The sequence below is a fragment of the Mesoplodon bidens genome (genome assembly GCF_964165515.1).
Source record: "Mesoplodon bidens genome assembly, chromosome: 7".
NCBI lineage: Eukaryota > Metazoa > Chordata > Mammalia > Artiodactyla > Ziphiidae > Mesoplodon > Mesoplodon bidens.
Genome location: NC_138164.1, coordinates 115,673,711 through 115,687,138, shown reverse-complemented (window position 1 = coordinate 115,687,138; position 13,428 = coordinate 115,673,711). Strand labels below are relative to the sequence as shown.

General features: G+C 49.2%; 1 long non-coding RNA gene across 2 annotated transcripts; it reads right to left on the bottom strand.

Moving 5' to 3' along the window:
• Positions 1 to 643: 643 nt before the first annotated feature.
• LOC308621072 lies at positions 644 to 11,856 on the bottom strand. Of its 2 annotated transcripts, none has more exons than XR_014016378.1 (3): positions 11,581 to 11,856; positions 1,990 to 2,246; positions 644 to 1,214 (listed from the first exon to the last, which is right to left on the bottom strand). It is a non-coding gene; the product is annotated as an uncharacterized lncRNA (long non-coding RNA). The 2 variants fall into 2 exon arrangements; XR_014016379.1 differs by having other exon boundaries at positions 644 to 1,116.
• Between the last annotated feature and the right edge of the window lie 1,572 nt (positions 11,857 to 13,428).

Below are 13,428 nucleotides of genomic sequence, written 5' to 3'. Positions count from 1 at the left end.
GCTCCAAGGAGGATTCCCCCCCCTCGGCGTTCACATCCCGGGGTGCAACTATGCTCCCCCCGTCCCGCCACCCCCAAAGGTCCTGCCCCATTGCAGCACTGATTCCAAGTCCAAGAGCTCATACAAATCTCTGCTAAATCAGGTATGGCGGGTACTCAGCGCATGAGTCATCCCGGGGCAAAATTCCTGAGCCAAGGAGCAGCTGCCACTCCACCTAACTGACACCTCACAGCCCTGGGTTCACCTTTGGGATTTGTAAGAGGCTGTTTAAGAGCAAAACAGGGGTAAACAAGATGTGGTCCATTCACACAATGCACATTACTTGGCCTTGACAAGGAAGGAGATCCTGACACGGGCTACACCTTGGATGAGCCTTGGGGACGTTATGTTCAGAGAAATTAGCCAGACACAAAAGGACAAATCCTGTGTGATTCCACTCCCATGAGGTCTCCAGAGTCATCACATCCATAGAGACAGGAGGTAGACGGTGGGTGCCCAGGGCTGGGGGAGGGGAGGGGAGTGAGTGTTATGGGGGCAGAGTGTCCGTTTGGGAAGATGGGAAGCTCTGGAGATGATGGTGTGATGGTAACACACTGTGAGTGCTCTTAATGACAATGTACCCTTAAAAATGTTAAATCTTACGTGTATTTTATTACAGTGGGGAAAAGAAGAAGAGAAAGCAAGAAACACAGCAGTGGGGGCCTCTCACTCAGACACAGCCCCACTCTGCGCCCTGGTGTTGTGGGTAGGTTTTGCGTCGAAGAAGCCTCAGAGCCCAAGGGAGGGGGCCAGGGTCCCGCCGCTGCCATGCGTGGGTGCCAGTCGGGCATGGGTGAAGATCCACTCTTTGATCGCATTCAATCACCTGCCGGCTCTCTGGCTCCACAGAAGGGACGGAGGCACTTTAACATTGCCCCGGGCGCTGTTTCGGGGGCACCCAGGTGACCCGTGCTTCGTGCTGGAGGCTCTCGCAGCTGGTGGGGGGTCAGCGCGGGAGAGGTTTCCTGGGCATAAAATCAAGATTCCAGTGGGTCCTTCCGCAGGACGGTGACGCATTCCAGGGAAGAATGGCTCTTGTCTTGTGTCCTGCCTCTCTGATCGTCAGGAACAGAGCTGCTGTGAGAGGGGACAGGAGGTGGTGACCAGCGACCTGGAGAAGGCTGGCCAGGACAGGAGATGCCACACCCGGGGCAGGACAGACCCGACGTCACCCCCTGGAAGCGATTCCAAGAGAGAAGTGGCAATCTGCTGTCTGCTAAGGGGGCTTTGGCCAAAGACGCTCTTTTCAGGCGCAGGTCCAGCCTCCCCACACACCCAGCCCAGGTGATGCAGTGCGCCACCTGAAGCTGCAGCATCTCAGTGCACGGCCACTGCTCACGGGGTGTCCGCGAGGTGTCCCCGCCAGGGCCAGCACAGGGCCCAGAGGCCCTCCGGCCAACACAGACTTGCACGTTTTGGGACTCGGGATTCCATGGGGCTTCACTGCTTTTGTACAAAATGTCTTAAGTCATGGCCTGATGTTAGGCCCTAACCCTACCCCTAACCCCTGAATGTGTCCCTGCAAGTTCATACGCTGGAGTCCTAACCCCAGGAACTCAGAATGTGACTGTATTTGGAGATGGGGTCTTTAAAGGAGTGATGAAGGTAAAATGAGGCCATTAGGGGTGGCCTTAATCCCATAGGCCTGGGAAGAGGAGGAGATCAGGACACAGACACACACAGAGGGACGACCCCGTGAGGACACAGGGAGGAGAGGCCGTCTACACGCCGAGGAGAGAGGCCTCAGGAGGACCAGCCCTGCCCACGACTGGATCTCGGATTCTAGCCTCCAGGACTGGGGACAGTGAGTGTCTGCTGTTTAAGCCCCCTGATCTGTGGGCCTTTGTTAGGGCCGCTCCAGGAAACTCGCACTCCACATTATTCCTGATCACAGGTTATTTCTGTGTCCTGGTTGCTTGGGCACTGACACGGCCCAGTGAAATGACCCACCTCTGCCGCGTCTTTCCACCTGGAATCTGGAGAGCGTGGTCCGCTGTGGCTCTGGTCCCCAAGAGTCTGGCCGCTGCTTCTTGGACTCTGTGTATCACCAGGAAGTCACATTCTGGCATGGAACACCGGCTTCTCTTCTCCATCCAGGAAGCAGCACTATGGTGCTTTATGCTCAGGATGTTTTATTGTTCAGTGCAACACAAACTCCGTCTGGCAGGCGACTCTGGAAGCCCAGCTGAAGCTGCTTGGGGCAAGGTCTGTGGAGAGAGTGACACCGCTCTTCAGGGGGTCTTATCCTGCTCCCAGGATGCAGGACCCCTCTGGGATCCAGAGGCACAGAGAGGGTCCCTCACCACCTTCATGGTCAGTGTGCCAGCACCTGCATCTTCTCTACGGAAAAAAAAAAAATGACCTACATCATTCCAGGAACAGGTCGAAGCCCAGACCGCGCTCAGGGGAGTCCTCATGCTGGCACCCAGGAGGCACATGTCCTTAATGGATGCCCAGGTGGGCGAGAGCTGAGTAAGGACACAAGGGGGCACCCAGCTTACAGCTTGCAGAAAGTGAGGTTTCACAAAAGAAGCCATTTTTCACATGCCTACCCGTAAACCACACCAGGGCACACTTCTTGCTTCTAGGTATTAGCCACAGGAGAGCAGAATTCAGGCTGGGGTCAAAGAGAAGGCCAGCGGGGTAAGAAATTACAAATATGACCTTTAAAACATGCACAATAGAGCTTCCCTGGTGGCGCAGTGGTTGAGAGTCCGCCTGCCGATGCAGGGGACACGGGTTCGTGCCCCGGTCCGGGAAGATCCCACGTGCCGCAGAGCGGCTGGGCCCGTGAGCCATGGCTGCTGAGCCTGCGCATCCGGAGCCTGTGCTCCGCAACGGGAGAGGCCACAACAGTGAGAGGCCTGCGTACCGCAAAAAAAAACAAAAAAACATGCACAATAAAGATTTTCTGCTGTAACAGACACCAAAACCAGAGGAACGGGTATGTCTCTCACAGCCCTGGTGGGTCTTTCTACGGCCCTGCCAACCCAGGGCGTTGCCCTCCCAGTGCAGTGCGGTGGGGGTGTGTCTGGCCACCGCTGGTCAGTCCCGCCAGGAAAAAGTAGTGGCCAGAACACTTCTCCCTTCAGGGCTGGTCAGAACCCACTCCTTCATCAGCACGTGGCCACTCTCTTTATATAGAGAACAGAGTCCCTGCGGAAGGTCTTTCCTAACTAGTTAATTAAAGGAAGAGGGAAGGAGAGATTCTGGTGGTCAGTTAGCAGCCCTTCTTCAGGATCTGTCGTCGTGGCTCTTGGTCTCACCAGACCCCAGTCTTCACCTCCTCCCACGTCCCCCGCTCCCGCCCACATCACCTTGCACCGGGTCATCCCAGCCTCCGGGGCTCCGCCCACCAAGCCCTCCAGCCGGGGTTTGCTTCCCTTCCCTCCCCCTCCCCTCTTCCCCCAGCTTTGTTGAGATATAACCCACCCATTTAGAGCCTACAGTTCAACGGCTTTTAGTGGATCCACAGATCACCACCATCCACTTTAGAGCACATCCCCCACCCCTAAGAAGTCCTGCACCCTTAGCGGTCATAGACCACTCCCTCCCCTGCCCCCTGCCCCCAGCCCCTGGCAACCACGAATCTCCTTTATACCTCCTAGATTTGCCTATTCTGGACATTTCACATAAATGGAACCCTACGGTCTGTGACATTTTGTCTCTGTTTTTTTTTTTTTTTTCCACTGAGCATAGTGTCCCCAAGTGTCATCCACGTGGCAGCCTGTGTCAGAATCTCCTTCCTTTTTAAGGACGAATAATATTTCACGGTACACACAGACCACATTTTGCTCATCCATCCATCTATCTGTGGACACCTGGGTTGTTGCTGCCTCTTGGCTGTTGTGAATGATGCTGCTGTGAACACCGGTGTGCGAGTACCTGTTTGAGAGCCTGCTCTCATCTCTGCTTCATGCTTCTTTATGGCCAAACAACATTCCATTGTGTGGATACAGCATTTTGTTTATTGATCCATCAGATGCTGGGCATTTGGGCTGTTTCCATTTGTTGCTGTTATGAATAACTTTGCTGTGAATATTACAAGTTTTGTGTGGACATATTTTTGTTTCTCTTGGGTATTCCAATGTGTGGTTTTTTCCACACCCCCAAGTGATTCTCCTGTGAGACACTACCTGGGTGTCTCACAAATTTAATTCACTTCTGACACTACCTGTCTAGAGTTAGCATCAGACCCCACAGGTAAAGGGCTCAGTCTCACATCTCCACCTTAAGATGCCAATCCCAAATCCAGGTTGTCACTTGTGCTTCTGACCGGCTGGGTATAGGTTGGAGGTTCCTAAGATCCCCTCTTGGGGTTTGATTTGCTAGAGTGGCTCACAGAACTCAGAGAAACATTTTACTCATTAGATCATCAGTTTATTATAAAAGGATGTAACTCGGGTGGAAGAGATGCCTGGGGCAATGTGTGGGGAAAGGGTCAGGAGCTCCCATGCCATCTCCAGGAGTGCAGTCTCCCAGACCTCCGTGTGTTCACAGCCCGGTCCTCTTCAGTGCTTTGGAGCCTTCATTACCTGATTGATTAAATCACTGGCCACTGGTGATTGAACTGAACCCCCAGCCCCCTCCTCTAATCACACCATTGTTCCCCCTGGTGACCTGCCTTTTGTCAAGGGCAAATACAAATCTTAAAAGTGTTCTCGGGCTTCCCTGGTGGCGCAGTGGTTGAGAGTCCGCCTGCCGATGCAGGGGACACGGGTTCGTGCCCCGGTCTGGGAAGATCCCACATGCCGCGGAGCGGCTGGGTCCGTGCGCCATGGCCGCTGAGCCTGCGCATCCGGAGCCTGTGCTCCGCAACGGGAGAGGCCACAGCAGTGAGAAGCCCGCGTAACGCAAAAAAAAAAAAAAAAAAAAAAAAAAAAAAGTGTTCTCCACAGATAATAAAAGACTTTAGCCATCTGAGTGAGTAGACTTAATTTATTCCAACTGTTATTTATAAACTAGTGAGTTTTGTATTGTACGTGATTCATGACAAAAGTTTTAAAATGGAAACTATGAGATCTCTGTCTGTGTCTGTCTGGGTGACTGTGTGAATGTCTATGTATGTACTTACGCATATGGTATGTTTCTACCTCTGGAGGGTATTGCCAAAATTAACTTGTCAAAGGGCTCTATGTAATTGACTTAAAGAAAATTAACTGCTTATATAAATTTTTAGAAATATAATAGAATCTAAACCAAATGAATTTCAGGTTCATGTGATCTGGGAAATTTTCAGTATTAAATTAATATTTGTTATTAAAACTAGTTTAAGTTTGTTGGTTTAATTAACATAGACATTTCTTCAGCATCAACATTAAGTATAATACTTTTATTGTATCAATACCTAGGTTTACTAAAAGTCAAAAAGTTCATGTTATCTTTGTTATAAAATTTGTCAGCCAAAAGAAAAAAAAAGTTGGTATGATGATCTCTTCATAAGTGAATTAAATGTAAATGAGATAAGGGTTGTTAGGTGAATTCTTTATGTTTTATGATACTTAAAAATATTTTCCCCATTCTTTTTGGTAACTGGAAACTTTAGAGTTTTGTTAAGTTAAATGACAGAAATTTATTAAATATCTAGATCATTCCCCCCCAAATAAGATGCTGAAACATTAATTACTGAACATAGGCTTCCTTTTACAGAGAAACTAAAGATATTTGGGGCTATTAGTAAATATATTTGGTGCCACCCGGAGTAATTATCTGTGAGAAAGTACATGTTTCTAGAAATTGTAAAAAGTATTTATAAATTTGCCAATCTACAGAATGCTAATGTAAAAGACAGTCCATAATTGCCTACTTCCTAATTTTTACTAGAAATTAAGGTTCCTAAGGGCTAAAATTCTAATTAATATATGTAATTAAAACTACCAAAATTAATAAGAAAAACATCTTCACATGCAAGGCAATTTGTTTTAAAAAGTCTAAGGAAAGGAAATGCATTTTGTTAAGGGAAAAAAAGTGACTTTGTTCTAAAGCTGGTAATTTCTAAATGGGAAAGAAAACAGGGGACAAACAATATGGATATAGGAAGTTATAGAAGGTTTGTAAACGAAATGAAACAAAAAAGCGAACGTTTAGAAAGGAATTTTCTATGTGGTCAGAACTGGCTAACATTGGAATGAATTCAATTAAGTAAATGATTTTTAATATCAAAAGCAAGCTGGTGCAAAATTAAACTTTGTTTTCTCTGTTGAAAGGAAAAGTTTTCTTAGATTATTGGTCTGATCTTAATAAGAAATTGTAGACAAAGGTTTTCTTTATCTTTAATGTAATCTGTCTAGAAAAACAAAGATTCTATATTGTATAGCTCAGGCTTTTTACAATATACATAACTTTTTATATTTGCCTGTGAAGTCTTTAATTGTTATTTTGGTTAAATGGATAACTAAGCACTGCTTCACAGTTACCTATGATCCTATTTGACCAAGTGTTCTTTTAAAAACTTTTGGTATTTATTGCAAAATTCCCCAAATCAAATTCTAAATGAAGACTTTTTTTCTTTTTTTTTTTTTTTTTTTTTTTTGCGGTACGTGGGCCTCTCACCACTGTGGCCTCTCCCGCTGCAGAGCACAGGCTCCGGACGTGCAGGCCCAGCAGCCATGGCTCACGGGCCCAGCCGCTCCGCAGCACGTGGGACCCTCCCAGACCGGGGCACGAACCCGCGCCCCCTGCATCTGCAAGTGGATCCCCAACCACTGCGCCACCAGGGAAGCCCCTAAATGAAGTCTTTTTGACTTAGAACTAACTTTGAGGTATGAGATGTTTCAGAGGGCCCCTGAAATAACTCAGAGATTTGTTCTCTCTCCTTATAAAAAGGAGATGTTAAACAAATTAGGCTTATTTGATATATTAAATTACACGGGAAGCATTGTCAAATAAGAAGTAATACTAAGCCTCCTTTATGTTGTGTCCGTGTAGGTATATGTTAAGTATGTTTCTGAAACTATGTGAAATTTCTGGAAATCTGGTATATCCTGATATAATGTCATCAGTCATAATTCTAGTTATTATCTTAAAATGCTATATGTCAGTGAAATAACTTAATTTCCTTGTCAATTGCATTGTGATCAGGTCTTTAACCAGCCATTTTAAGTCTTTTTTCACTTATACACATTGCTTTACTCTGGTCTTTATTAATGTTTCCTCTTCAGAGAGATTCATGGAAAGGGCTCTGACACTTTCTCTAGACTACAGGTTTCTGATAAACTTTTAGATCATATCATTCAACTGGGTAAGAATTTACAGAACTCTACTGAAGAAACTGATGGCTTCATAAAACTACTAACAAAAGGTCAAGATCAAGAATTAATTCCATGGAACTGAATGAACTGGTGAGGAGGATTATCACTTTTATGACTTTTTGTTTTAAACATTGCAGGTCATTTTATGTTTTGCTTTTCCAGATTTAAGAAAACCTTTCCTCTCAAGCTATCTAGGACTTGCAGCAATTTGATAAAGTATACCTTTGTAGACAAAGATGAAATATCTATCTTTTCTCCCTACCTGATCCCTCAGAATTTGGAAACTCTGAGTGGGTATTCTTGTTTCCATGGCAATATAATTATTTGCATAATTTCAATAAGACTCTGTTCTCCTTATAACAGGACATAATTGGAAACATTGGTTCTTTTACCAAGGGTTTGACTGGAATGTCATATTTGAGAGGGACATGCATAGTCTCAGACCAGAAAGCTTTAAGGAACTAAGCCTGACTTTATGGAGCCAAAAGCCCATTGGGAAAACAGCCTGGGGCCTTGCTTACAGGGTTCCCAGCAGCCTAAACATGTGAGTAAGGAAAGTCACTTCCTGGCAGGTGCATAAACCTCAAGATATTTTGGGGACCTGGAGAAAAAAGGAATGTAACCAAATCTGTAGGTATTGCAGGCGAAATCTGATGTCAAGTTCTTGCTTGGCTTTGCTGGCCTCGAGAGGACTTTAAAAGTTGAGTCTGGGGGCTTCCCTGGTTGCGCAGTGGTTAAGAATCTGCCTGCCAATGCAGGGGACACGGGTTCGAGCCCTGCTCCAGGAAGATCCCACATGCCGCAGAGCAACTAAGCCCATGCGCCACAACTACTGAGCCTGCACTCTAGAGCCTGCGAGCCACAACTACTGCACCCACGTGCCACAACTACTGAGGCCCGCATGCCTAGAGCCCCATGCTCTGCAACAAGAGAAGCCACCACAATGAGAAGCCCGCACACCGCAACAAAGAGTAGCTAGCTCCTGCTCACTGCAACTAGAGAAAAGCCCGCACCCAGCAACAAAGACCCAACACAGCCAAAAATAAAAATAAATAAATAAATAAAAGTTCAGTCTGAGGGGCTTCCCTGGTGGCGCAGTGGTTAAGAATCTGCCTGCCAACACAGGGGACATGGGTTCAATCCCTCGGCCGAGAAGATCCAACATGCCGTGGAGCAATTAAGCCCATGCGCCACAACTACCGAGCGTGCGCTCTAGAGCCTGCGTGCATAGAGCCCGTGCTTCACAACAAGGGAAGCCACCGCAATGAGAAGCCTGCGCACCGCAACGAAGAGTAGCCCCTGCTCGCCACAACTAGAGAAAGCCCAAGTGCAGCAGCGAAGACCCAACACACGCAAAAATAAACAGATAAATAAAAATTTTTTAAAAAGTTAAATCTGAGATTCTTTATGAAAAGTTCCAGCAAAGCCAATTTAAATGATCATAAAAATATGAACAATTGCTATTCTTGTTCCACTTATGTAAATAATTGGGTTGAGTTTATTGAAATCAGACTTACTTTGCAAAAAAATTAATTTGGCTAACTTTGGTAGAAATGAGGGTAATTTTAGAGAGAAAAGTTATGTTTCAGTAATACTTTTGTGGATACCAGCTTCTAGTGCTGTTAAATTGCCTTTGAGCTTTTGGTATTTTACCCGTAATCTGGACTAGATCCTGAATTCTCCTAGTTTCCTCTAATATCTGGCTATGACTCCAAACTAACATTTCCAGTTTTCCTCCCATCCCTTTGACTTGGAAATGTTTAGAACTACGAATGCCCTTTTCCCAAAGTCATGCAAGCTAACATCAGAAAACTTGATATAAATTTCAGAGAAATCACCATAACAGCTCATGTACAGACAATCTTCACGCCTGCTGTTGTATGAGCCACTCAGAAAGTTTACCTAAACCCTTGATGACATGGTCAGCGACATTTCACACTGCAAAAGATGCTCTGACCCTGACATCGAGAAACCTTCAGCGGGCTCCCCTCTGGACTCAGTGCCTTATCATGAGCCGGATTGCAACTCATTAGACTAATCGTTGTTCTACTCTGTTCTCTCTTTGTTGTTTTTAAAGTGTTTGTGCTTTGTGTCTCTCTGCTGTACTATGATGCCCTCCACAGAAGTGATGGTGGTTTGATGTCAGGATGACTGGCCACTCCTATGAGATTCATCCTGATGATCCACTTTGAGCTCATTCTTCTGTGGGGTGTGAGGGACCTGCCCCTAGGAGTGATTCCTTTTTTTTTTTTTTTTTTTACAACTTTATTGGAGTATAATTGCTTCACAATGGTGTGTTAGTTTCTGCTTTATAACAAAGTGAATCAGTTATACATATACATCTGTTCCCATATCCCTTCCCTCTCGTGTCTCCCTCCCTCCCACCCTCCCTATCCCACCCCTCCAGGCGGTCACAAAGCACCGAGCTGATCTCCCTGTGCTATGCAGCTGCTTCCCACTAGCTATCTACCTTACGTTTGGTAGTGTATATATGTCCATGCCTCTCTCTCGCTTTGTCACAGCTTACCCTTCCCCCTCCCCATATCCTCAAGTCCATTCTCGAGTAGTCTGTGTCTTTATTCCTGTTTTACCCCTTGGTTCTTCATGACATTTTTTTTTCTTAAATTCCATATATATGTGTTAGCATATGGTATTTGTCTTTCTCTTTCTGACTTACTTCACTCTGTATGACAGACTCTAGGTCTATCCACCTCACTACAAATAGCTCAGTTTCGTTTCTTTTTATGGCTGAGTAATATTCAGTTGTATATATGTGCCACATCTTCTTTATCCGTTCATCACATGATGGACACTTAGGTTGTTTCCATCTCCGGGCTATTGTAAATAGAGCTGATTCCTCTGCCTGCAAGTGCCTCTCCACCACCTGCTACCTGGAAAACTCCTATGTGTACATTAAGACCCTGCCCCATCACTGACATATATACACTACCAAATGTAAAACAGATAGCTAGTGGGAAGCAGCCGCATAGCACAGGGAGATCAGCTCGGTGCTTTGTGACCACCTAGAGGGGTGGGATAGGGAGGGTGGGAGGGAGACGCAAGAGGGAGGGGATATGGGGATATATGTATACGTATAACTGATTCACTTTGTTATACAGCAGAAACTAACACATTTTAAAGCAATTACACTCCAATAAAGATGTTTAAAAAAAGCCCCCAAAACCCCTGCCCCATGTTGCCTCCTGTGTTCAGGCTGTCGCCACACCCCTGGGCAGCTTTAACTGCTCCCTGGGATGTGGTCTCACAGCCAGTCCTGCGCTGAAGCTGGTCATCTCTGAGTCACACCCTTAGGTGCACAGGAGGTGTTGCTGATAATCACGCAGCCAACATTTACACCAACGTTCACCAAGCAGGGCCTACGGCAGGGACTTTGCAATCCCCCCACTCTTTGCAAGAGCCACACAGCCCCATGATACAAATGGAGAAACTGTGGCTCAGGGACATAAGCACCTTTCCCAAGTCCACACAAGTAGTGAATGGATGGATAGATGAACAGATGAATTGTTTGTAAAGAGGTGGATTCTACGTGATGAGACTAAATTGAAGCCCAAAACTCTCTCTTTGAGCCCCTGAGAGTATCTAAGAGGTGTGCCCTAAGAAACACAAAAATCAGATACCCTGTGTAGCGATGTCAACGGAGAAAACAGCTACATTGGAGAGCAACCTCGTGGGCTTTCAAGAGAATCTGCTAAAATCCAGAATTCCTATAACTAGCAGCTCTTGCAAGACATTGGGTGTCAATTTTCCAAGTGCTAACTAATTCAGAGATGTTTGGAGTGGAAGTTCCATACACCACAATCTCTGGGAACGAAACTCCATTGTAACAAAGCCGGGTCTTTGTTTTTAATACGTGTCCTAATACATCTTCAAGATGGAGCGAACCTGCTGGCGAGTTTTCTCCAGGTGGTCCCTGCCTGGTTGTAAGCGAACAGGTCAGCCCAGCGAGGGGCTGGTCTTGGGGGGGCCGGCCTCCCTCCCCCCTCCCCCCTCCCCGCTCCCTGTGCCCGGCCGGGGCCAGCGCTGGGTCAAGGCCACTGCACCATCCCCCGCCATCCAAACCCCCACCCCAGCTCACCCCAGCTCACCCCAGCTCCAGTCCCACCCTAGCCCCGCCCCGCCCCCACTCCACCCCCCCTTCTCCTTACCCCACCCCCACTCACCCAGCCCCGCCCCACCCCTTCCCATGCCTTCTTACGGCTGCCGCCCCCCAGCTCGGCCCCGCCCAGGGAGCGATTGGAGGCGCATCTCTTCAGGAACCGCCAGTCCGTACTTTCACTCTGAACGGAGCTCAGAAACACACGCGCTACTCGTGACTCCGCGGCCTCCGGAGCAGCCAGTCCACGGGCCGGGGAAGTGACCAATGATGTCCAGGAGCTCGGAAGCACGGCCGTCCTTAAACGTTAATGTGTATTAGCTTACAGTCAAATAACCTGCAGTAAAGCCAGAACCACCGCTTCCTAATTATCTGCCGGCCCCTCGCTGCTCCGCGTGGGGGGCACCCGCGTGGGCCGCAGAGGCTGCCGCGCACCTCCGCCAACTCCGGCTCGGAGCCCATGTGGGAGGACTTAGCGAGAAAATCCGCCAAGGCCACGCCTCAGGCCTGGACTCCGGTTCTGTTGACGGTGTCGCCTGCAGGAGGCGGTAGAGAGTTCATAATGCAGATCAAACCCAGCTGGAAAGTTTCTTCCTCCAGCGTAGGACGGCCCCGCGGAGGCCTGCTGTCGGGGGGAAGCGGGGGGAGGGGGGGGAACAGGGTTCCGCCTCGCGACTCCCTGACCCTGCTCCTCGGGGCGATCCCTGTTGGACGGAGCTGTGCCCAGTGCAGGCTCCAAGTCAGGTGGTCCACTAGGCCCTTCTATCTCACGCTCACCAAGCCAGCTCCTTGCAGGGGCCTCGGTGTGCCGGGCCCAGACCCCCAGGCCCAGGGAGGTTGGTGGTCTCCTTATTGATGACGACGACGATGATGATGACACAGACCCCGAGCTGATCGTGTGAGCAGGACGGCTCCGTTGCTCCGTGGTTTGGTGTAAGCGCCTCGCTGTCTCTAACTCTGCACCTGCCCCAGTGTTGGCGCTTGTCTGTCTCCCCTGAGCCGGAGCCGAGACGCCCGCAGAGCCCGGAGTTCCGGGGGCCCCTAGGGCCCTGCCCTCCGCTGCTGTCATTCCCCCCGTTTCCCTTCACAGGCAGGTTTTCTTTCGTGTCCCCACTGGTGGGCTCGCCTCCCTTCCAGGCATGGTTTTTATTCCACTTCATCTTCATTTGAGAAATGTTAGAATTTGGGGGAGAGATTCTGAGCTCCTGCGTCCTCTGTTCCCGGGTCTCCGCCGCCCCCTGGCGGCTCCCTCGGAAGCAGCACCGGAGCCAGCGGCCCTGGGGACACGCGGCCCCTGTGCGGGGAGGCGGGGAGGCCGGTTACGAGGATGAAAAAGAGCTGGGTGAGGAGGAGCCACACTGCCGCCGGTTCAGCTTACTGGGCGTCAAGGTCCTCGCGCGTCCTCCCAGCCCCTCACCACGCGGGCCTCTTCCCGCTGCTCTGGGTCTGGAAGCCTCCCTGTGCGCCCCCCGCCCCGCGTCAACCCCCCTTTCTCCTTCCTCCTTCTCTCTTCTGTCTTTATCTCTCCGTCTCTGTATGTCTCCCTGTCTCTTCTCGCTGTCTTTGTGTCTCCCCGTCTCTGTGTCTCTCTCCTCCCAGCATTCTCCTTCCTCAGAGAACCTTTTCCTTCTCCTTTCACTTGCTGTGGTTGGTCTTCCTGCGTCTCTTTTGTCCCGAGCCAGCGGCTCCCTTCCCCGGAACTCACCCACGGCCTCAGGCTCCAGCCTTTCCCCTGCACAGGTCCTCGTCCTCCGTCTGCTCTGGTCCCCCTGCGACCCACCCCCCTCAGTCCCTGGGCCCCATCTTCACAGTGCGTCCCAGGCTGGCGATTGTCCACGTGGCTGGAGCTGTCCCCAGCACTGAGACTCCCTCCGTGACCGCTGGCCCTGCGGCCCTCTGGGGCATCTGGGCCAGCAGTGGACGGCCATCTGGAAGGCTGGACTGTTGCCAGCTGCTCGGCCACCAGCAGGAAATTGTTTCCTTTTCAGAGCATCTGTGGAAACTCACACAACATCCCTGGAAGGA